Raw genomic sequence first — 25669 nt, 5'->3', positions numbered from 1 at the left:
GAGTGGAATTTGCTTCTGGAAATCAAGATGTTCAGCTATGCCCAGAAATCAGTGAATTCCCCCAGGAAAATGAGTCTAATGAGGATAGAAACTCTTGCCACTCTGACTGTATACTCCAAGAAGAATTGAGTAGCTGGATGTACAGGATCTGTCTGGGATGCATTCTCTAGTAAGGATGAACATAATGAGATCAAGTCTTACAGGAAAGCTCCTGGTATACAGAAAGTCACCTGCAGTCTGGGCCTTTGGCAATGCTAATTGGCCCTGGGCACAGTGAGATACTTCCCATTATAATCAAATATTAATTGTGAGAAAGCCTGTTTGAGGAAAGTGGCATAAACTAAAAGTAGCTTCCAAAACCCCGGTCTATTTTAAAGGTCTCAGAGAAATGCATGACAACTACTGCTATCTAGATTACACTCTCTGAAGATATTTGTTTAGAAACAATTCATGTTTAATGATTTATTGTTTTAATATTAATAGAAAGAGTACAGTTGGGGAAAGGTGGTCTGAATGCATGTATAAAACATCTTTGAAATCAATGATCAAGGTTAGGAAACTGGGAGGAAGCTGGCTGAATCAATATGTAATATTTGGAATATAGAATCTGATCTTAACTTTTATTGCATTCTTCACTTTCTGTACACCAGCTTTCTTTTGATTATAGTCTAATGTGAGTACATAAGAATCACATAACTCAGAATAATTGTTCTTCCAGAATTGCAATTAAGAGTTACTTTTTTCTATAGCATTTTAGTGCTTTAGCGCCAACAAACCTAACCCACAATTTATGTAGTGATTACTTTCAGAAATCTCCCATTATTTGATGATCTCACAGATTAAGGAAAATATAATTTCAAATTAGTGTCCCCAGAAAAATGCCATAACTTTGAAAAGTAAAATATAATATTTACCTTTCAGACAAGGAATTACTGAATAAAGGATATAAAGAAAAATACACATGCTTTGAATATCAAATTGTATGGTAATTTCATACTAATATTATGGATGTAAAGAGGGAAAGAGAAAGCTCTTAGAATTGACTTTTTTTTTTTTTTGCGGTACACGGGCCTCTCACTGTTGTGGCCCCTCCCATTGCAGAGCACAGGCTCCGAACGCGCAGGCTCGGCGGCCATGGCTCACGGGCCTAGCCACTCCGCGGCAGGTAGGATCCTCCCGGACCGAGGCACGAATCCGTGTCCCCTGCATCGGCAGGCGGACTCTCAACCACTGCGCCACCAGGGAAGCCCTAAAATTGACTTATCTTTTTATTGCCTTATCATTTCTCTTTAAAGTCTTGTGACGTCAAATCAAATCATAACTATAGAGAAGAAAGGGAAGGGTCGAAGAGAAAAGTGAATGAAGAGAGATAGAGTTAGCCTATACCAATCACTTCCTTGTTGTAAACGCTTATGAAAATACCTAATTACGTAAAGGAATGATGGCTAAACAGTAATTATTTAGCGGTGAATGTGATTTTTAGGTTTCTGAAAATTCAAAAACTTTTTAAGCAAGTTCAATATTTCTAAAGTCTCAGTTTGATTTTAAAATAGAATTTTATTTAGATGCGAGATTAAAACTAGCTAGAAATGGGTTGCCCAAAAAAACCCTCAAGAAATAAAAGTTATATTCAAGGAACAAAAGAATTTCCCCCCCAAAAAAACCCACTCCACCCAAAACACAATAATATTAAGTAGATTACTTTTTTTTTTTTTTTTTCAGTACGCAGGCCTCTCACTGTTGCGGCCCCTCCCGTTGCGAAGCATAGGCTCCGGACGCGCAGGCTCAGCGGCCATGGCTCACCGGCCCAGCCGCTCCGTGGCATGCGGGATCTTCCCAGACTGGAGCACGAACCCGTGTCCCCTACATCGACAGGCGGACTGCCAACCACCGCGCCACCAGGGAAGCCCAGGTAGATTACTTTTGAATGTTATAATCGCATAGAAAGGAGAATCAGGTGATCATACAAGAAACCATTTATAGGGTGGGTGTTGAGTCTGGTCTCTGGGTCTTTGTTTCGGCTCTACAACTCTCTGTGACATACACAATGTACGCCTTAATTTCCTCATTTATAAGATTAGATTATATTTACATCTAAGGAATTAAATTATTTCGAGGATTAAAAATAATTTATATATCTGGCTTATATAAAGTGCTTATTTATACTATGACATAAACGAATTGTACCAAAATTCTACTCTGAATTCCAGTTCATGCCTCAATATATTTATGTTGCAAATTCATTCAAAAAATTTTGGATAGGGACTTCCCTGGTGGTCCAGAGGTAAAGAATCTGCCTTCCAATGCAGGCGACACTGGTTCGATCCCTGGTCAGGGAACTAAGATCCCACATGCCACGGGGCAACTAAGCCCCCATGCCACAATTATTGAGCTCACGTGCCTCAACTAGAGAGCCCATGTGCCGCAAACTACAGAGCCCATGTGCCACAACTAGAGAGAAGCCCTGCGCCACAGTGAAGATTCTGTCTGCTGCAACTAAGACCCAACACAGCCAGAAGAATAAATAAAATAAATAAGTATTTTAAAATAAATTAATTTTTTAAAATTGGTGAATTAAAAAAAATTTTGGATAAAAAATAAGGCTTCCATCAGAAAAAAATGATTTCAAATTCTCTGGACATAAAGGCAAGCAGTTTATTAATTGATGCTAAATATTACCATCTTTCCCACAGAACAAAATGCATACTGAAATAAAATTTTAGAAATGTGTTTGGAATTTGAGAGGACTGTGAGAAAGAGAGCTGTAGAGTGTAAGGCAAAACGTCGGGACCTTCCGAGACCTTCTTCAGGTTTAGAAAATTATCATTATTTCAATTAAAAGAGTGAAACACAGTTGTTTTCAATTATTCTAAGCATTAAGGTGAGGGTATCCTACTGAGACTGGTAGAGAGGTATAGATTTTCCTCAGCAACAATGGACACCCATTTTCTAAAGCAATATTTTAAGGAGAAGGAGGTGACAAAAGAAATTTTCAAAACTATAGACGGGGCCCTGAGAGGAATGAAATAACAAGGAAAATTCAATTAGATTGGCGATGGGCAAAGGAAATCTGGAAGAAGAAAGTTCATCTAAAAGAAGTTGCAAGCTGTGTATTTCCCCCTCTGGGTTGTTCAAATTTTTTCAGTCTGTTCATCCTCGAGATATTTCTGGACCAAGATCTACTATAGAATCTCCAGCTGACTTAAGGACAGAAACCCTTTGCACTCAGAAGTTTTAGTGTCAGTGAAGGTAGAACCACAGTTTCAAGCTAGGTTGGATATTAATCCTAATGCTTCACACACAGTCTAGATACGAATGAACTCATTTCTGAGGCAGAGAGTCTAGAATTGTCTTGAATGGTCCCATTTTCTTCATTGCTAATATTTTTCTAGATACCTAGCAGATGGGAGAGCATACAGTTATGGTGGGGATCATGGGATACACAAAAAGCAACTTTTCGGCAACAATAACAACATCAACAATAAACTGAAGTTAGGAAAACTCACCATCTAGTATATAAATTATTAACACTTAACCCAATTTAGAAAATGCTTTCCATGTTAAATTACATCTTTACATGCGGTACTGTGTGATGCCTACCTGTTGAATGCCCAAACATCTAAGATCCTCCAAGTTTACCTTAAATATTTCTTGGACTTCCATCTTCCATTTTCCTCTCATCAGTTTTTGATAACGCCAGGCCAACTGACACAGCTGAATGGCATCAGGAACTTTCAAAACCCAATATAAGTATTAGATTAAACGAGTAGTCAGGTTAGACCAGGGAACATAATAAAGCAAATAGTGCATATTCTTCTGGGGAATCTGGGCGTTTTAAGAACAAAACAAATAAACAAACAAAAGAATAATGAGAGGGCTTCCCTGGTGGCGCAGTGGTTGAGAGTCCGCCTGCCGATGCAGGGGACACGTGTTCGTGTCCTGGTCCGGGAAGATCCCACGTGCCGCGGAGCGACTGGGCCCGTGAGCCATGGCCGCTGAGCCTGCGCGTCCGGAGCCTGTGCTCCGCAACGGGAGAGGCCGCAACAGTGAGAGGCCCGTGTACCGAAAAAAAAAAAAAAAAAAGAATAATGAGTGTTCTCACTGTAAGAGTTACCATCACTAATTTGAAACTCCAGATTGCTAAGAACATTCTTTTTACTCCATCCAAGAAACTGCTTTGACTTAAATCTCTGTACAATTTATTATGTCCTCAGTTTGCAGTGGTGAAGATATTGAGTGGAACAGGCTTGGAGGTGATAATTACTGCCTAAACGTTTTAAGCTAATTTGCAGAGTTACTGCCAAAACATTTAAAGCTAGATTCCATAGTTCCTAGTGTTCTTAACTCCTGGGAGGATGCAGTGCCTCGTCAGGCAATAGGAAATGATAAGGCCTCTTTTACTTACGCAGAGTTGAAGAAAATTACAGAACCTATAGCTGTGTTTTATATCACCTACATAAAACCAAGAATAAATTCAGTTTCACTGGGATCTGCGTGATATTTGTAAAATGACTTTCAGAGATGCCTTTAACTACATGCTTCAGTATAAACATGGTTAATTCTTCTTTTTAAAAATGTTTTCCATTTGAATATATAAATGTTAAAGTTCTCCTAGTATAGCAATGCTACTAACACCTAAATACCTTTGGTATTATAATTTAATGACACTTAAGGTAGTTTATGTGATAATATAATAATTAACGATCTCTTGGTCTATTGAACTTTCTGCTTGGTAAGCATTTAGCCAGGAACAGGGAGGAGAGAAGGAAGAAGGTTTTTCCATTTATGTCTTATTTAACGGTATTTCTCATGTGTAATTAGGTCATATATACCTGCTTTAGTATGTTGAGTAGACGGACGTAATTGAAACTTTCTTTAATAATCCATAAATTTGGTAATCCAATCTTTCATTTTAACTGCATATACTATAATTGATGGTGTGAGATCGGGTTTTTTCTAATTTCAGAATTAGTGTGGTGTCTTTCAAATTTGCTTTTTTCTGATCTTCTCTTCATCTTCTTAAATCCCTAAGGGCCCGTGCAGCAAGTTGGGACTGAACTTACCACATGGCAGGTAATTCTGCACGCTCTCAAAGACCTGATGGGAATGAGGGTCAAGATGCACAGAAGTGGATGAACGTTAAGACAGGCTGAGCTTTTCGTTTTAATGTGGTTTATCATTCTGTGTTGTGTTGTTTTGTTTTGGGCATGGTGACACATTTCCTGGGGCAAAGAAGTAGTACTAGATGGTAGTAAACAATTATTTGATGGTTGTCTCTGATTATATCACTTTGGGACTGTGGTTATAGCTTTCTGGAAGAAGAGATTCTATCTCTTTCATAAGTAACTTCAACTCATATCTTATATACGCCAGTTCTCATATATTCAGTTTATGCCATCTTCATAAATGCCCAATACAGAAGACAATGCTGGTTTATTGTGAGTTCCAGTTACTGACTTTAGGCTAATAATTGGTTGTTACTATAAAGGTTATGGACTGACCTGTTGGCATTTTCATTCCTCAGAAGGTTCTGCATCCTTTTGTCCCTCATCCAGAAATTCCCAGTGGAGATTAAAAGTCATTTTCAGACTTCCATATTGGGAGTTACTGAAATAAATTAGCTAAAACTTTCATTTCGTGAGGTAATTTAAATTGTGTGTGTGGGGAAGAGAAGGGCAAAATGCACACGTACCAAATTCTTATAAGGCTATACTTATTATTCTCAGTTTAGGTATAATCTTGATAAATGCACTTTGCATTTAATAAATCATGAGTAATATCATATGCCAACACTCAAGCACTCTCCAGTGTGTAGCATACTTCATAGTTATGTAATTTAAGAGTAAAAATCACTAGCATCTACTTTTAAAAGATTTGAAAGGTGACAGTGTTCATTTTTACAATGTATAATGTCTAGAGTTAGTGAGAAGGGCTTTCATCATATTGCTTTTAAAATTCATGTGCTGTGGAGGTGTTTACATTCACACTGGGGTGAGTTACCAGAAGGATGGGCTCAAGGGAGACTTTTCTGTTCTTTCTTCTGTCAGAGTCCATTAGTTGAATTCTACCAGATGCAGGAAAGGATGAATTGGGTTGGGAATGGCTTACGCTTAACGTTTCATAGACACTCAGTACATTATTCTCGATTGATTAAAATGTGTCTCTTGTTCAGGGTCATTCGAATTATTGGTTTACATGTGTGATCAAAGAATCTTAATAAGAATTCTCTCAGTTTTATTGATGAAGGAACTGTAAGGACTTTTCTGATGTTCGCCCTCCTTCTTGATGTTGGTATTCTGATAGGAAAAGTCATAGGGTAGCTTCAACAGAAGATAATCAACGTCACCCCAAAAGGATCAACTTGGCTAAGATCGTCAACTCTGATGATTGCCCACTGACTCCTTAGAAAGGAGGATGAACAAACACAAAAATTAAAGTAGTAACACAACATCTGGTGACTTCACAGATGTGCTTGGGAAGACCCAAAGCTATTGTATGAAATCAATCTGTGACCCCAGGCTTGCTCTCTCAATCTTCCCTCCCAAGTCACCATCACTGCCTCAAACAAACAGCACAATTTGTTCCATCCTTTCCTCCTCATCCAATTTGACACCCTATAGGGGAATTTGTGTGCGGTTTATGACTCACAGAAAGATACAATAAGGACAAGCAGAGGAGTGGGTAAAAATATAGCTAAATGACACACAGAGGAGTGGGTAAAAATATAGCTAAATGAGGTTTGTCCTGGGGAAATGGCATTGGTGCTGTTCGCACTTGAGTAAGTTTCACCTAAACTGTGAATTGAGATTTGAACCTTATAGTTTAATAGAGTTACAAAAGTCCATGCTATTATAATAGTCACACACACACACACACACACACACACACACACACACACACAAACTAGCCAGAATATTCCCAGGATGCCCTTTTGAAAGTAGAATGGGATTGCATAAAACTAAACTCAAAATTTCAAAACTGAATCAAACTTTACTGCCTTCAGTGGTGGAAATCAGTAATGCAGTTGTATTCCCCTTATGCTTTGGGGAGGACTTTTTAAATAAATATTTAGTTAAAGCAGATACCACATAGATTTGGAATTCTCTGGGTAAAGCATTCTCATTAACACATTTCTCAAATTTAAGTTTCTCAAATGAATTCCCCTTCTCTCGTCGCTACATTTGAGGATTATTAAAAACGGAAAAAATTGCCTTGTAATAATTAACAAACTAATTATCTACTTCAGACTACTCTGGAAAGAATATATACAGAGAAATTAAATAACTTCTCCCCCTTATTTAACTTCAAAGACCACATAGCCTATGCTTCTTATTTTCAGAGATAAGAAACTGTGTGCGTGTGTGTGTGTGTGCGTGCGTGCACGTGTGTGTGTGTGCGCATGCGTGTGTGTGTGTGTGTGAAAGAGGGAGAGAGAGAGAAACAAAACATAGATATTTTAGTTTCTCTAAGCAAAGTAAAGAGGGAAATTGTCCAGATAATTACAGCCGTCAAGCACTTTTTGTTTACTTATCCCTGTTGAAGAGTGTTATTGGAAAATACCTTCCTCCATTGTACAGAAATTGCTTATAGTGTACAAAGAAATTTAAAGATGGCCATATTCCACTCTCACTTTAGAATAAATAACAATAATTAAAACAGAAATCAAAACCAAGTAAACAAAATACCATCAGAGCATGAAACAGTTTGCAAAGGTCTAAGTCTTGAAACATCTATTCCTGAATTGAGACCATTAGCTCATATTCTACAGTGTCTGTAACAGTAAAATCAAGGGACTAAAACTGGGTGAAGGAAAAAGTACTCTACAACCGGTTACTTTGGATTCCCCAAAATAACAATATCAATTTAAAACACAATCAGAAATATGTCAAATCCAAATATTAACTCAACTTTTGTACTATTTTCTTTTTCTCTTAGTTCTTAAAATACAGAGTGATATGTTAATTTTGATTGAACAGTTATTAAAACATTAGAGGAAAGGTTTCAAAGATCTTAATATTTAAATTAATCCCCAAATTGTAGTTTTGAATAGTACTTATAATTATTTTTTAAAAATCCTGGAGAAGGAGTCAAAGGAAGAAGAGAAAAGAAATTAAAACTAAAAACAAAACAAAACTGTAATTTATGGTCTACAGTCCTATAGCAGGCAGAGTATGAGATTAAGAGTAACATGATATGATGTTTTTTAGATAAAAAAAGAGTAGAAGTACTTCCTCTTTTGCTCTAACTGGAAAGACTGCTAAAGAAAATGGGTGTTTCCATACACCAAGGAAAGAGAATTCCTGATTAATCTAAAAGGCATCATTAGTACCGTTTTTTTAGATTCCATATACATGCGTTAGCATACGGTATTTGTTTTTCTCTTTCTGATTTACTTCACTGTGCATGACAGACTCTAGGTCCATCCACCTCATTACAAATAACTCAGTTTCATTCCTTTTAATGGCTGAGTAATATTCCATTGTATACATGTGCCATATCTTCTTTATCCATTCGTCTTCCAACCTAGTGGCAGGGTAGGAATAAAGACGCAGATGTAGAGAACGGGCTTGAGGACATGGAGGTTGGGGGGAAGCGTAAGTTGGGATGAAGTGACAGAATAGCACTGACATATATACACAGCCAAATGTAAAATAGATAGCTAGTGGGAAGCTGCTGCACATCACAGGGAAATCAACTCGATGCTTTGTGACGACCTAGAGGGGTGGGATAGGGTGAGTGGGAGGGAGGCACAAGAGGTAGGGGATATGGGGATATAGGTATACATACAGCTGATTCACCTTGTTATACAACAGAAAGTAATGCAAGATTGTAAAGCAATTATACTCCAATAAAGATATTAAAAAAAATTTTTTAATGAAAAAATAAAAGGCATCATCAGCCTACTGTTCACACAAATTTTGTTTCCTCTGTTTCACCAGAAAATAATCTCTACTCTAATTACCCCCTACTCCAGGAAAAATAGAAATATTTATAAGTTGCTCTATTTACATTCAAAATAAAAATAAATTTAATTAATGTCAAGAAAATAATTTTATAATTTAGATAAGATTAATTGACTAGAAGAATGTCACTAAGAAAACTGACACTTTTTTTAACCACTAAATGTTCATATCTGGGCATTTTAAGAACTGGCAACATGGAGGCTGTTTTCTTTTTTCAACAAGCACGTTTGCCTAGCACTTCAAAGTCCACATAATACATTGAAATCATTCTCATTTCATCCTTGAAACCATTTTCATTCTACTGTTTGGGGAAAAGAATATCAGAAAGGAATATCAAATAAAATTAGTGATGCAAACATACATCATACAAACTTTTGCTCATTCATTCATTTCATTCCACAAATTTCGTGACTTCCTTCCATGAGTTAGGCATTGTTCTAGGTTTTAAGTATAGAGCAATGGACAAGATCATTAAGATGCCTGATCTTCTAGGTCTTACATGATAATAGGGTGGGATGAAATATTATGCAGTGATAAATGATAGGTTAAAGTTAAAATTAATGTAATTCAGAGCCTGGTAGGCTACCATAGATTGAATGATTAACAAGGACTTCTTATGGAAGTGAAGTCTTTTTCTTGCTGAGACCCAAAGAACAAATCAATCATATGAAAATGTAAAGGAAAAGAATTTCTTCTCCTCCTTCTTCTTCTTCTCCTCCTTCTCCTTCTCCTTCTCCTTCTTCTTCTTCTTCTTCTCCTTCTCCCTCTCCTTCTCCTTCTCCTTCTCCTTCTCCTTCTCCCTCTCCCTCTCCCTCTCCCTCTCCCTCTCCCTCTCCCTCTCCCTCTCCCTCTCCCTCTCCCTCTCCCTCTCCCTCTCCCTCTCCCTCTCCCTCTCCCTCTCCCTCTCCCTCTCCCTCTCCCTTTCCTTCTCCTTCTCCTTCTCCTTCTCCTTCTTCTTCTTCTTCTCCCACAAAGGGAATAGTTTTGCAAGACTGTAAAGTGACAATGCATTTAGTACCATTGTGATGTGGTAGCTTAGTTGGATTAGAGGCCACTGAGCAAAAAGGAAAGGCGTAGCTGATGAGGTCTTCAAAATAGACCAGCTAGACAGGGTGACAGGACAGGAAGGAGAGACGTCAATTAGCATAGTCAGGCCAGATAATGGTAGTTTAAACTGCTATAATTCTAATGGAGATGGAGAGAAATGGATATTTTGGGTACAATTTTGAAGTAAGGTCAATAGGACCTATTAATGGATTATATATGAATAGAAAAGGAAATCAAGTATGCCTGCTATTTTTATGCATTTATGTGTTTAATATTTTAAATTTTTTATTAAGTAACTGGATGCATAACGATACCATTTACCAAAACGAGGAGGACTGGGGCAGAAGAAGATTTGGCATGAAATGAATTATTCTCTTTCAGATAATTAAAATTTGTAATGCCTCTGAGAAATTCAAGTGTAGATGTCCGGTATGTGGGTAGATGTCTGGTCTGGAGTTTAAGATAGAAATCAGGGGTGGAAATAAATTATATAAAAGTGCCTGAAAAGAATGTGAAGATTGAGAAGGGAAGGAAAGTAAGGATTGTCTCTGAGCCCTCCAATATTTAGAAATTCAGCTGTGCAGGAGGAAAAAAGCAGAAGTGACTGAGACAGAGAGGCCAGTGGCTAGGAAGAAAACTAAAAGCTTTTGTGTTAAAAAAAATTAAGAAAAGCAAGAGTTTTGAATATTGAGATAGAATGAATTAAATTTTTTCTGGGCAACATTCATGAGCCCTTTTTAGTTAACTTTCATGTGCTTTTACTCCCACCATTCTTTACTACCTGCTAATGTTTCCTTGTTTCAGGAGTGAACATAGAAGCTGCGTTTTCTAATTTGTGCTCTCCTCGTGCACACTTGGGGCTGGAGGGGAGCTGTCTCCCTGAGTGCCTGTTAAGGGTGTTACCTATATGCCACGTGGACATTAGCATGAATTTAAACATAGGGGGTGTGCCTCCAGGGGGAGGGGAGATGGCCCCCTGAATGCTCTGGTACACACATATATCCCTTCAGACTCAGCCTACTGATGCCAGAGGAAAGTAACTCCTGGGCTGGGGAGCCAGGATTCAGGTTGCAGAGGAAGAAGAGGCATAGAACCACACCTATCTCAGCACAGTGCCTTTGACTTTTCTAGGCAGCGCAGGAGTATTGCTGTAGACTTGCACTTTAATTCAGTGTCTTAGATAGATTTTATCATGGTCCTTAATGATAATTTATAGCTACCATAAGTAGATAGTGTTATGGGCTGAATTGTGTCCCCTGAAAATTCATACATTGAAGCCCTAACCACCAGTACCTTAAAATGTGACTGTATTTGGGGATAGGGTTTTTAAAGACATAATTAACTTAAAATGAGACCTTTAGGATGGGCCTTCATCCAATAATGACTGGTTTCCTTGTAAGGAGAGGAAATTTGGACACAGAAAGATCTGGAGAAAAGATCACAGGAGGATGACACAGGGAGAAGATGGCCATCTACAATCCAAGAAAGGGACTCCTTGAGCTCAGACTTCTAGCCTTCAGGACTGTGAGAGGATGAATTTCTCTTGTTCATGCTGTCCAGTCTGTGGTGCTTTGTTATGGCAGCCCTAGCAAACTAACACAGGGAGAAACAGTTTTCTACCTGACACAGTTAAGGTGGAGAATTACAAATGTTCAATCCTGAGTCCTAAAGACAGTTTGTCTGAATCCTCTTTTCCACCTTTCGTATTTCTCTTGATGTATAAGAATGAGAATTGAATGAAACAAGAGCTAAGCTATGTCACTTAGTTGAGTAGTCAGGCATGGTAGCCACGGGCAGTAGCTCCGTTCCCTTTCCGGCAGTATGTCATATTTGGTTAAGTGTTCAGTGAAGCTGCCCATTATTATACATTACATGAGATTGCTAATGTAGAAATATGGAAATGAAGTTAACCCATCTGCAGTGTCTAGAGTATATTGTAGAACCCTGGTTCTGTCTAGTATCCCTTTACTGCATGGGAGTCATCTGTCAAGACAGGTCAATATCAAGTTTCTTCCTTCAAAAAGTTTTACCATTCTCAGAGCTTCAACAATCAACTATTTCTTCTGTATATTTCTAAATAGAAAAACACCTTTTTAAAATGGAACTTTGGGGACTAATACATCACCACTAATAGGATCCCTGTCTCACCTGCGTGTGTGGGTCACAAAACCACGGGGACACTGAATGGAGTGAGTTCTGCAAACTGCATGGTGTTTCCCAGTCTCATTGTGCTTGAGTATTAATATAGTTTATATATAGTAATTAGATAGCATATAATTTACTATAAATTATTTTTCTTATAGTTTCCATTTATATTAGAGTTAAAGCATTGTATTGATTTTTTTCTGGAAATTGTGTGTTTTAGTAGGTTATATTATCTACGACCTTTGATTCAAAAAAATGTTATAAAATATTTGTTTAATGTAGCGTTATGCCTGCTGGGGTTGGCTGCTTTCTCATCATCATGATAGCGGGTTTTCATTCAAGTGTTCTCCTTGCAGTTATGCCTTTCTAAAACATGAGAACCCCAAAACAGATTCTCTGCCTATTTTAATCTCTAAATAATTTTCTAATTTAAAGTGATTGGAAAGGAAGAAAACATTTATTAGATGGCTGTCCAAGTGACTCTTTTTATTCAGATGTGCCACCACTTCAACAGATTTTGAAGGACAGAATGAAGGTCGTCATTTCAGTGATGTGACTCTCGATATGCTCTCATTAGCAAGCATATTTTTTCACTGTTTCCACCTTAGACCCGAAATTCAGCATAATTAATCATATCTACCTTGGCGGTTCAGAAGCTGGTTTGCTACCTAGCTAAATTCCATGAAGCTAACCAGGTTTTTGATGTATCACTTAGCAGATATATATAGCACTTCCTAAGTGCCAGGAACCATTCTAAACCTTTGCAAACATTAGCTCATTTTAATCTTTACAACAGCTACCGTATTATCCCCATTACACAGAAGAACAGACTGAGGCACTGACAAGTTAACCTGCTCAAGGTCAGTGATATTCAGTAAGTCACAGAGCCTGGGTATCAATCCAGCCAATCTGGCCCTAGAGGCTATGCACTTGCCTGTGCTTCAGTGCCTTCTAAATTTGCCATTCAGCAAATGAGAAAGAATTTTGCAATAAAAAATGTGATGAGCAAACGGAATTAGGCTACATTGCTTGGTTTCAATAAAGAGATCTTTCAGTTTCCACTTACGTTAAATTAAATCGATCATCCTATATCAGGTATGAATAATCAATTGAAGATTATATTCAGGTAAAGATCATTTTAATCATTTTTAATACATAGGCAATTACATGAAAGTTGCAACTGCAATTTCCCTGTAATAGAAGAGGAGGAAATAAAAGACACAATATTATACATATTATGACATTTTGAAACAAGGAGGGAAGAGAGAAAGGGAGAGAGGGAAGAAGGGAGGGGTCGGGGAAGAGAGAGAGAGAAAGAAAGAGAGAGAGGGAGAGAGAGAATTTAGGGTAAAAAGCAGAGGAAAAATTGGGAGGAGACCAATGATTGATGAAAGGGAAACGTGAGCATTTTTTGTCCATCTGCTCATGGCAAATTTCCAGCATTTGACATTCTTTGCTTTCCTCATCCAAAGATTTATTAAAAATGGTATCCTTTTTTGAAGCCAGCTCAAACCTCCCCTATTTCCAGGATTGTTTTTCCTGGGAAAGCTGAAACAGTCCTGATTTTCTCCCTTTCTGGATGGACGCGCTTCCTGGTTTATACTTGGACATGTGCTGTCTTTCTGTGGCTTCCTCCATTTGACTGTATAATACAGTTAGAGCTTTGTTCACATGGTTCCTATTTTCTAAATGTGCCCAGAACATTTTAGTCTTTGAAGTAATTAGAACATTATGCAAACATTGAAGAAAACCATCCAGGATCTGTGTATTGATGACATTTTATAAATGGAAGTTGTTGCTAGGGAAGCCAAGCTACTTATATATCAATCAATTCAAATTATTGTGAGAAAATTCTGGTGAAGCAGAAATAGTGGAAGGCGAATAAAAAAAAAAATTCCATCGGATGGAAACATCGTTATTATTGCTGCTGTTGTTACTGATTTTGCAGTTCCTTCTAAGTCTCCTTTATTTATTTTTATTTAAAAAAAATTCTCAAATGTTTAGCATTTCCTTAGCCTGCGATCCTTTGAGGACTTCCAAATATCACCATTTGGTCAATATTTACATTTTGATGTTATTTTCTCTCCCTGAACAAGAATCCTCTTTGAATAGGACAGCCACATAGTTCTGTTTGATTTCTCTGAGCGCTTAGAATTTGGGATCTGCGTCTCATATTTTTTCCTATATATAATAATATAGGAAAAATAATATAATATATAATACTATATTGTTATAGTATTCCTATTTCTTGTTGTTTAATTTCTTTTCAACAATAGTCCTTTTACTTTTTTTTAACTAAGTAAAGTTATCAATAGTCCTGGACTGAAGCAGTCACATGTCTTAGCAATCAGGAGAATATAAATTATCTCCTCTCTTAGGCTGGTCAAAGCAATACACGTCTCACATTTCTGATGGTTAAATTCAACGGAAAGTTTACAATAAAGAAATTGAGCCCTGCAGAATAAATGTCTATCTCTACCTGGGTTCTGAAGAGATCTGAGTATCTGGGGAATGAGACACTCCAGATGCATTTCACTGTAGAGATTATAATTTTTTTTTCCAGGGCATGATCACTTAGTATCCTCCTAATTTAGTCATCCTATCAGTAGAAAACAGTTGCAATATGTTTTTCAATTAAAATTCATACAAATGAAGAGGAAAGACAGGGCCGATAGAAATCAGAAGCTGTAGGAACCAATGTATTATAATGATGAGTAATCATAAATCTGGATTGCAAGATGTCCACTGGCCTTCACTGATTTTATCTGACAATAGTCAACAACGTTTTTATGAAATATCTTGTAGTTCTACGCTCAATGGTACATTGCAAATACTGACCTTTACCTAGAGGAAATCTCTACTCTTTATCTTAATATCAATGGCTTTAAATTTGTTCTATTTGAAAAAAATGTATTTAGTGTTTGTGAAATCATCATGTCACATCAATTTCAGTGGAAAGACCCTGCCCCTCACGCCGCTCCATGATGCTAGTTGAACTTAAAAGAAAACAAACACTATTTAAAATTTCTTAAGAAGCCTGTCATTCTCTTATAGGTTAGTACATCCTAATTTCAATATAATTTAAACTCTTCATTTGAGATCTTTCAAATCAAGGTAGCTTTGATATAAACATTCATATAAATACATAGTTATACATATATATTCACAGGCACACAGATGTGTGTACATGTAAAACACATGTACGTGCTTTATAAGTCTTCTGATTTAACTTAATGTAGCATAAATATGCCCATTTCAATAAGTATTCTTTATAGTATGCTTTTTAATCATTTCATAATTTTCAACTGAAAAGTTATGGGTCACATCTAGAATTGACTTCTTCAGTCATTTACTGTTGATTATTTGTATTATTTTCGATGCCTTACATCTATAAGTAATACTGCACTGAACATCGTGTGCACACACTTTTGCACAAAGTTCGGCTAACTTCTTCAGCAATGGCTTGGTGAGTGTGCTGGCCATTCTCTATTCCTCTTGAGTGTCTCCTGCCCTTCTCTGTTGGGCTTGGGGCCCATAAGCCTTATCATGGGGCTCTTGGCTTTCCATTGGTTTCCCTTGTCCAGTGGAAGACACTGGCAGATTAGCTGGTGGGAGAAGAGAGCAGTTTGGGGTATTAATTCTACACTGCCCCCACCATCTAATCACTGGCCTCTGGTCTGACAGGGACTGAGTCCTGTGGTTTAATCTTCTCCCTTTTTCCTTCACACTTGGGTCTCATCAGTTATTGATTTGCCCTCTTGTCTGAGAGGTGAGAATGGCCTCCCCGTGTTCCCAGTCTCTGAATGCTTCACCACGCCTTGGTTCTCTTACCTGGCCACACCTCTGTAAATAGCACATTCATTCATCTCTCCTCATTTCTATCCTTTGGGTGAGTCATCTGTTGTCTGCCTATGCACAGCATAGTACACGGCATCCGTTGATTACTAATGAGGATAAATGTTAAGCGTGTGTGTATGTGTGTGTGCGTGTGTGTGTGTGTTTACAGATCAAATACTAGCTAGCAGACTGTCGAAAAAGCACCATCTATGGACTAGTGTTCACATTTCAGCTCAAGCACACATTAGCTATGTGGATTGAGGCAAGACCCCCTCTTCTTTTAAAACATCCGTAAGCCTTCTTTTTCTTTTTATCATATATGTGATAGCGATAACGATAGTGTTCGAAGTAAAGTGATTGGATGTGAGGTCTGTGGTCCCCTCCAACCTTAAGCCTGTGATCTTACTTCTCCAGCAGTAACAAGACAGAAAGAGACCCTGCCTAGTTTGATAATGCATGACTGATACAGCGAACTACACTTCATGTGTTAAGTTACTGACGCATTTGTATGGCAGCTTTGTTTTTCATTTTATTTTCTCCAAAGACTGATAAATATGATGATTTTTTTAAACAACGCCACATGAGGTAGACTTAACATTTTACTGTGTCAGATCCCATTAACCCATTTAAAAGTCAGATCCCATTAACCAAAAGTAGCCATGCTAATAAGAGAAATGGAATCCCGCATCTCTATCAAGTCACGTTTACTTATTTATTGCTTTTTCTGAACTCCTTGGTTAGCAAATTTCATTTTTGTTATCCATAAGTTATCCAGAAAAGGCTAGAAACGCTATCTGAAATTAAATACGTCACTTAATCTATTGCTATAGATCACATTATTTCTCTTAGCAGAGGGAACTTCCTAGGAATTTAAAAAGGCTAGGGGTCTCGAGGCACATGGAAGGAATGGAATATTTCTTGGAACACGAGCAGCATGAACCCCAGAAGCAGGTCGTTTGTCCTGGGGGTAATGGTGTGAGAGAAAGGTAACGCAGAGCCTCTGAGAGTTTCAATGGAGCGGAAAAAGTGGAGAGAGAGCTTACAATATTTTTTGCAAATGTCTAAAATTTGCAGTGCAAGGATGAAGGTTGCGAAGAACATACAGGGTGTGACGTACTTGCTTTGCATTTGGGTTTGATGTTATTGACTCACCTTCAGTGGGTCTTGTGCTTTGAGTTGTGTGGGCCATGGATTTGCCCTGCTTCTTCTGCCCATCCTCCGTGAGCGCAGCCTGGGTTTGTGAGACATCTGTGTAGGGTTAGGAGGGCAGCAAAAGTTGTTGAACAGAACGGAACGAACAGGCTCGTGCATAAATTCAACTTGTAAGTGTGGAGCCATCCATGCTCTGCTGAAATGCTGAGCAACCATTGCTGAGGAAGAAAGAGAGAAGTCTCTAGCGAGGTGATTTGGAGAGATGAATGGATAATTGAGTGGATGGGATATTTACTAATGCTATTTCTATGCACTCTTTGCAAGAAAAAAGAATGTACAAGAATATCATAGCAGATCTCAAAAGGACATGTAGATGTTTAAAAACACATTTGGGCTTCTATGTTTAGTAAACTAGATTTTTAAACATTTTTCTCTAACACTTAACAGAAAATCTGGCATTCAAGCAAAGTATCATTGAAACAATAACAGCAAAAGCCCTCTCCTACCCTCCCCACAGAAGAGTGTAAAGGCTCTCCCCCAGAGGACTCAGGTGAGCGGAAGGGAAGACCGCAGGCCCTGCGCTTGAGGGCAGCTGGCCAGCTTGGCCAGAAATGGCCAGGGCTCCATGACCCTTTGGCTCTCGTGGGAGAGTGTAAAGTTCTGTCAGCTCATCCATTTGGATAATTAGCAAAAGATATTATTTCCCTGCTCCATCTGCTTGCATTTTTGCTAATAATTGGAACTCTGAATAATGTTCCCAAGTCCTTTAGCTCTCTGTCACCACCACTGAGCACATACCTCTTTGGGGAAAGGCCGGGCACTGAGAACGCTTAGGCTCTTCTCCTGTGGGACAGACGACCGTAAAACCCTGGGACTCTCACCACAATCATCCAGAGGCACGTCGGGGCTCACTGGTCATGGAGCTGACCGAGGCCAGGGCGGCAGAGACCACTCCATTTGGAAAGCCACATACAAATAGCTCATACCCTTAAGCACAGACAGCTGTCTTGTAAACGCGGGGCTTAGCGAACAGGAGCTGACCCAAAGGGAAGAGTAAAACCATTTAGTCAATCAGAGACCAACTTTAAGAAATTACCTCCTAATGGTGGGTTGGATGTATGCTATATTTTTAAAAATCCTATAGCAGTTCTCTTATGAGTATGAGATTATGGATTTCTCCAGACCGGGACCTGGCCTCATCCTTCTTTCTGCATGGTAATTCGCAACAGTAGTGCCCTCAATTAAGTCCAGTTGGCTGGCTGCCTGAGAACACTTCCAACCAGTGAAGAATGAACTGAATAGAAGCAGAAAGAACAACTTTTGCATTTTGAAATGAGTGTTACATTATCCTTTCAACTCTAAAGCCCTTCTCACATTTTTTTTTTCAAAGAGCCTGTGAGTTGAATCTCAATAGGAAAAAATGCTTCACATCCACCCAAGCATTCATTCACTCATTGTTTTTATTGAGTAGCTACTATGTGCCAGTGGCTTTGGTGGGCACTGGAGAGGCCCAGTTGACCCCATTTCTGCAAGACAACCACTATATTTTTGCAGGGTCAAGTGCTCTAATGTATTACCAAGATAGGTACATTCAAGTTAATAGTAATTAACATTTGCTGCTAGATTCTATGACATTTAGAAGATTTTATTAATAATAAATTAAGAGAGGAAGTAGCTATTTAAAAACTAAATTCATTCTACTAATGATGCATGTTTTTCCTGAAAATTCATTCTACTGAAAATATATGATTTTTTTTTCTTCAAAGAGCTAATAAGTGATAGAACTGGAATATCGACATATTGTTAAATGTTTTTTCTCTTTTCTTTCTCCTTTCCATGACATAAGAATGGGGCTACTGTTCACTTCAAAAAGAGAGCAATTTCAGTGTTTAAAAAAGATTCTCTTAAGCAATGTTTTCATGTCACAATTAAGATGTAAGAGGTTTTAGAATAGAAAGATCTTTATATTGTAAAACAAAGTTGCTCTTGTCTGTAACAGACAGAAATGAAAGCAAACATGCTCTTGTCTGTAACAGACAGAAATGAATGCATTTCAATGGTCAATTTAAAAAATATATTTCCATTATGTTTAATACTTTTGAACTACTGGTAGGAAAAACATAATTTACAGATATGTATTTTGGGTTTCAACTTTTCTAAAAATTTAAATGCCACAGAATAAGTCAATTTTCATTATAGTATAAAATTAATCAGACACAGTTAGTTGTTACGTATTTTACAAAATATAATCTGTTGATCAAGTTACTGGATTTTTTCCTGAACATCCCTTTCTCATAAAACTCCTGGCAATTAAGTTGATGTATTATTGAGATAAATTGTATGTCATTTTAAAATAAGTTATGTCTTTCTGTTGGTTTGAGTGCTAAATCGATGTCACTGCTTTATGCTACATTTCTGCTCATTAGGCAGCCAAGTTGGACTTGATTTTAAAACTTGGTGTTTTTATAAAGACCACCATTCCCAACACTTCATTTTGTAGATGAGTATAATGAGACTTAAAAGTTTAACAAACTGGCCGATATCACAGCACTAAGCCAGGGCTGGGTCTCGTAGTCTGATGTTATGGTTTCATCCATTGATATTCTACCAGTTGGTTGATAAACAGCTCCCTGGAGAAAAAAGCATTGAATTGTAGCAGGTGCTAATTTCCAGGGTGTGCATAACTCTCACCATGGCTGATTTCAGGACACCAACATGATGTCACTGAATGAGCTACAGAGATGTGCAGTAGCTCACTGCTCTACGTTATTTCCAAAATGTTGGGAGCCATATAGGAAGTGCCTTTGAGTCACAGCACAGACGAGACCCATAGTATCAAGCAAAGTTGATGCTATCGGGTATAAATATGGAGAAGCAAAGCTCTCCTCTGCAAAGCTGGTGCTGTCAGGTGTAAATATGGAAAAGTAAAGTTCTTGTTTGCAAAGCTTCCTGCCTCCTGGTGGCTGGTGCCGTGCAATTGGCCTCTCTTGCCCAGTGCTGTAAGCTGGGCCCTCTCTGGAGGAGAAACCTGGGTTCCCGAAGACATGTGATCAGAGCCGGGGCCCCGCCAGTTGGTGAGGGAATCCCAGGGCAGGTGCTGGGCGTGGAGGCCACGGGGGCATAGGCTACCAAGGTGACAGAAAACTGACCTTCTCTGGGGGCGCTGCACCTCGCTCACTCGCACACCTCACATCTCCCTGCTTGGCCCCGGAGGATGGCTGGTTAGCCAGAGACGGGTAAGATTCCTCAGGGAAGGAACAACCTAAGACAGGCACAGTCGCAGAGGGGCCATCAGGAGAGAACTTGGGGGCCAACAGAGGTGGGGCATAGACCCTCACCCCCCCCAACTTTGCAGGTGCCTGAACCCTCACCCCTTTTGAGAGAGGTCTCTTGTCCCCATGGCTGCTTCGCTTCCCACGCCCAGCTCAGATGAGAATCCAGGTAGCAGACCAGAGACCTGGCCAATGGCAACTGCTCTTCCACCGCAGCAGGGCTTTGTTTCCCATTTCCTCCGTGAACCACAGCTTTTCTCTGTGTGGAAGCAAAGCTTTCCTCTGTGTGGCTCCCCTTGTTTTCCCCTGCCTTTGCCTAAGGTGATTTTTATAGGATTGCTATTGGTGTTGGGAAAAATGTATAGTTTTAATGCAGGGGTTTAGGAAAGACCCCAATTTAGGGTAAAAACCAAGAGAAGGATTATAGCTACTTTGGCTCCTTTAATGATTATATTTGTTGGGGAAATATAATGGTGGGAACATTTCTGCAGCAGCTTTGTACTTTAAAAGATGCTGGGAATTACCTGGGTATGGTGGCAAGGTTTTATGCAACAGTGGGTTTAATCAATGAGTTTACGGTACAATGTCCGCTCCCATAGTTTTTTAGAAGTATAAAAAATGATGTGTATTGTTTTGATTGTTTTGATTACTATTGTAGGTTAGGAAATTTTTGGGTATGGTGGTGGGAAGGTTTTATGCTACAGTGGGTACATAATAAATTAGATAGAGTAGGCTACTTGGTAGCTTTTTATAAATAGAATTGTTTTTTGTATAATTTAGTGCCTTGTTTTGATTATAAAGGTAGAAGAAAATAGTCTATAAATATTTACAATTGTTAAAAGAATAATGTGCTTGAGTTTGTGCTTTGAATAGTTGGGTGATTGAACAAGAACATATAGGTACAAGAACATCTAATTTTCTAAAGAAGACGATGAAACCACAGACTGTGTTCCTGACGTAGATGTGACCAACATGTGACTAACCACAGGAGAAGAAAGAGACTCTGGGCGATGGGAAAATTACCTAACCTGTTTTGATCAATCTGCTGATGTAAATCACCTTTGTTTTGTGGCCTATGTGGGGGAGTTTTCGGCGTGGAAATGAAAATGTTAAATTTGAAAATGAGATCATTTTATAGTATAAAAGCTTATGGAATCTTGAAAATAAATTTGTCAGATCCTTGCATCCAAGAAGAGGTGTACTGAGTTCTGTCCACGCCGACTCCGTCTTCCCCTTTGGGTGAATCCTGTTCAGCTGGGGCTGGTCCCCGGCACCAAAACATGAATTTGTATTCATATTTTTGGTGTGTATGACAAAATACAGATAAAATAGATTTAAATAACTTGAAGAGCAGAAATAACAGTATATTAGCATAACTGGGAATTGATGAGTGTTTATTGTCTTTGTTTTCAATACAGTTTATTTAACTAATATAATTGCATATACAGTTTATAAAATTTATATAATTTTATATAATTAAATACTAATAGTGGCTTTGTTTAACAACTAGCTTACTGAATCCCTGAATATTTAACAATTGGCTCTTACAAGCTGGGACAGGAAGTTTCTAACACAACACTGGATCACCAAAAACATATGGTAAGTCAGTTTGGTTGGTTGAAAGTGTTTTCAATGTGTCTCCTCTCATTGTTCTTTTGTGTGTGTGTGTGTGTGTGTGTGATAGTGATATGTCATGAAATTGTTCCATACCAGTATCAAGTCTGAGACAAGTGATGGCATAAACTGCAAGATTGTAAATGTTTAAATTGTATATCATTGCAGAAAGTTTCTGCAAAATAGTTAATCATTTTCTTAACATTTTTAAATCCATGTGTTTAAAAAAATAAATACTGTATATCCATTTCATGCTCCTTCTTCCTGGCTCTCTGACTGTTTAGTCCAGATAAACTTTTGCTAAGATTCAACCCTAGATTTTTCATGTGAAAAACTTTTATCAATTAAATATAATACTTGTACCAACGAATTCTTGCCCTGCTAGCATGTACAAGAAAACCTGATTATGTGTAATAGCAAAATCTGTAACCATATTGTCATAGTATTAGTTACATATTAATGCTAGTTCATGTTATGAACTACATTACTTTTCCAAATTCTATTTTGTTGTGACCATTCTGTGCTGAGTGAAAACAGTTATTATATGGGCTGATGTTTGATTTATGTGGTTAAAAATTCATAGTAGCTAAGCTGATAATGGTGGAGGGGATTGGATACAAGCATCCAATATTGCTACCAAAGCGGAAAAGAGATTTGAAGTGATGGAAAGAGGCCCTTAGAATGATAGTCACAACACAAGCCACCCATTAATAACAGGCCTCCAATACAGGTACATAGAAAGGACTTTTATGCAAGGGTGTGGCAGCAGTGTTAACATGCATGTCGATACTTCTAGTACCTCACTCTCTGCATGGTACGGAACAGTTGGGCACTGGAGAACTATGTGTAAGTCTATATCATGAACATGGCTGCTTCATGAGCAAAACAGAGCAAAGTAGAGATGACTGAGTTAGTCATCAAATAGGGGGTTATTGAGGAGACCCTCAATAACAATATCAAGCATTCTTGAAACTCGGTAGCGAACACACTAAACCTTTTAGAATCTGTTATAATTCTCTAGCTCTGATTTCACTATATGGATGTTGGGATGATGCTTATTATCTGGGGAGGAAGTCCCGATGGGCCAGACGGTACAATGAAACCCCACACCCATGACTCACATTATGAAAATGCAGATGGACTGCTTTCCTGGGATCCCTTAGGTGTCGGCAACGCCTGGAAGTCCTAACAGCTGCTCTTGGTCTGCTATCAAGCTTAAGTGCCCAACATTAGAGATTTATTTCTTTGGGCCTTGAAAGACTATCCTAATAAAGATGCAGCAGAGAGTAGGAAGAGGGGTAGAAAAGGAAAAGAGACAATTGCGTTAGTTATTCTCAACTAATAGCAGAGTTCAACTTTCTCTCCAAACCAGAGAGATCAAACAGAGCAAACCTCTTACCGCCCCAGCCTATGTGGGATGCTGGGTAGAAACCCAATAAATGGTCCAGCGTGGAACATGCACTCTAAGTGGCTCCAGGGATAGGTAATGGTCATAGGGGAAAGAAGAAGGACTGGCAATGTAAACTTTTACAAAGGACTGGTCCTCTACAGGGCTTCATTAATTTGGTATCTCCAAAGAGATTTTATATAAATTTGTTTAGAGGAGTTCTTTTGTGTGTCTCCCAAAATATTCAGATGGCAAAACACATTTAGAAACTTCTTGACTGCAGTATCAAGGAACACATACAATGCACACTTTATATTATGAAATGTAACGGGTGATGTACATGCTCTGTAGCACAGATTAATTTAAAAATTACAATGAATGTCCACTAGGTGGCGAGTGTGCTATATAGTGTTCAGATCCCCTAGTTAAGGTGGAGCTGTTTCATCTTGCACATCAAGGGATCCGATCAGACTGTTTGGGGGCCAAACAAATGTCTGAAGTAGATTTTAGAAGCCAGATAAGAGTTTCCAATCATTAGAGAGTAACTCGCTTTGTGAATTAAATGTCTTCCCCAAGCACTAAGCAGCACGAAGGGGCTACTTATTAGAGCGTATGTGTTTTAATACCACTGCTCACTGCTATGATGATTTTTATCTGAATTCTCTGTTCCAGTTACTCTCCTAATACCATGAAATCTAGAGTTAAGAGCTCTTTCCTGGGCTGCAGTTTCTTCCCCATAATTTTCTGTGTATTAAGCATCGTTAATCGACCAAATAGACCTGAGATCTTCTTCCTCGGGCATTTTACAAGTCCTCTCTTCACAGTCTCTTCTGTGAAGGACCACATTTTAAGCACTACACACTGAGGATTAATAATTGCAGGGTTGGAAGATAAGGTGAGCTGATTGGGGCAAGTGCATAGCCAAGGTTACTATACAGTGAGGCTTCTAGCTTAGAAAACTTCTCGCTTATGAACCCTTTTTCTTGCCGGGGGGGGGGGGGGAGTAATTTATATTAAGTGGATGAACCAATTACGCACATTTTAATAGTCATCTTTAGGCTTTCTAAAGTGCATTTTCTTCCAGTTTGACTTACTTAACAAGAAATATTTTCTTCCTATCTTAGGATGAACTCTAAAAATGAATCTTACATCCTTTATTTTTTACCTCTGATTTTACTGTTTCATTATAGAAAAATTACAAAAATATCATAATTCTCATCTAGTAGTGCTGAAGTCTTTTTTCAAATGTTTCAGCTATAATATTAATCTTGAATCAAGTTATTCATATATCCCTTCCTTAAGTTCATTAAGATTTTGCATATTGTGATTTCTGACGACTTTAACTTGTATAAAGCATTACAGAAAAGATCATTAAAGAAAAAGATCATTTGGAAAATCAAGGTAGAAAAATATCTACAAACTTATGTAAATCAACTATTAACTTAAAATTATGTCTGCATAAATTACATGAACCATGGATAGATAAAAATAATTTTTACTCTTTTTTAAATAAATTTATTTATTTAATTTATTTTTGGCTGTGTTGGGTCTTTGTCGCTGCGCACAGGCTTTCTCTAGGTGTGGAGAGTGGGGGCTACACTTCGTTGCGGTGAGCGCTTCTCTTGCCGTGGAACACAGGCTCTAGGCGAGCGGGCTTCAGTAGTTGTGGCATGTGGGCTCCGTAGTTGTGGCGCACGGGCTTAGTTGCTCCGCGGCATGTGGGATCTTCCCGGACCAGGGCTCGAACCCGTGTCCACTGCATTGGCAGGCAGATTCTGAACCACTGCGCCACCAGGGAAGCCTGAAATAATTTTTACTCTTAAATCAGTTCCCCTAAATGCCAATTCGTCCTTGTAATTGGCTCTGATTCACTGGCCTTTTCTCCTTTGACAACATCTTCACTGTCACAAGGATATTGATAGATTCTGTCAGTTAGAAGTAATGTGATAATCTACATTCTTATTAATTACTCATAAACTCGTATTATTTTCCTCAAGAAGATTAACTTAAGAATAAAGAAACACCTTAGCCCCCCAAACGATTTTTCAAGGATAGTGACTTTGACAATAATTAGAATATTCTTTCACATCCCAGCTTCATCAGTCTTGGCATTCCAGTGAGCCCAGATTCACGCGCTTCAGATTTTCTCCACAGTAGGAGGCTTAGACCAGTGTGGTGAAGAGAAAGTCGACCAGTTAGAATCTTGGTGCCACCACTTATCAGTTGGGTGATTTTGCACAAGATCGTTAATC

General features: G+C 38.4%; 1 long non-coding RNA gene across 1 annotated transcript; it reads left to right on the top strand.

The window, feature by feature from the left end:
• The first annotated feature begins 1059 nt into the window (after positions 1 to 1059).
• Positions 1060 to 22015, top strand: LOC307191197. Its single transcript, XR_013829633.1, has 3 exons — positions 1060 to 1912; positions 5033 to 5073; positions 21927 to 22015. It is a non-coding gene; the product is annotated as an uncharacterized lncRNA (long non-coding RNA).
• The last annotated feature ends 3654 nt before the right edge of the window (positions 22016 to 25669 follow it).

Source organism: Stenella coeruleoalba (assembly GCF_951394435.1).
Source record: "Stenella coeruleoalba genome assembly, chromosome: 9".
Lineage (NCBI taxonomy): Eukaryota > Metazoa > Chordata > Mammalia > Artiodactyla > Delphinidae > Stenella > Stenella coeruleoalba.
The sequence above is the reverse complement of the archived record's forward strand: the minus strand, read 5'-3'. Positions and strand labels throughout refer to the sequence as shown.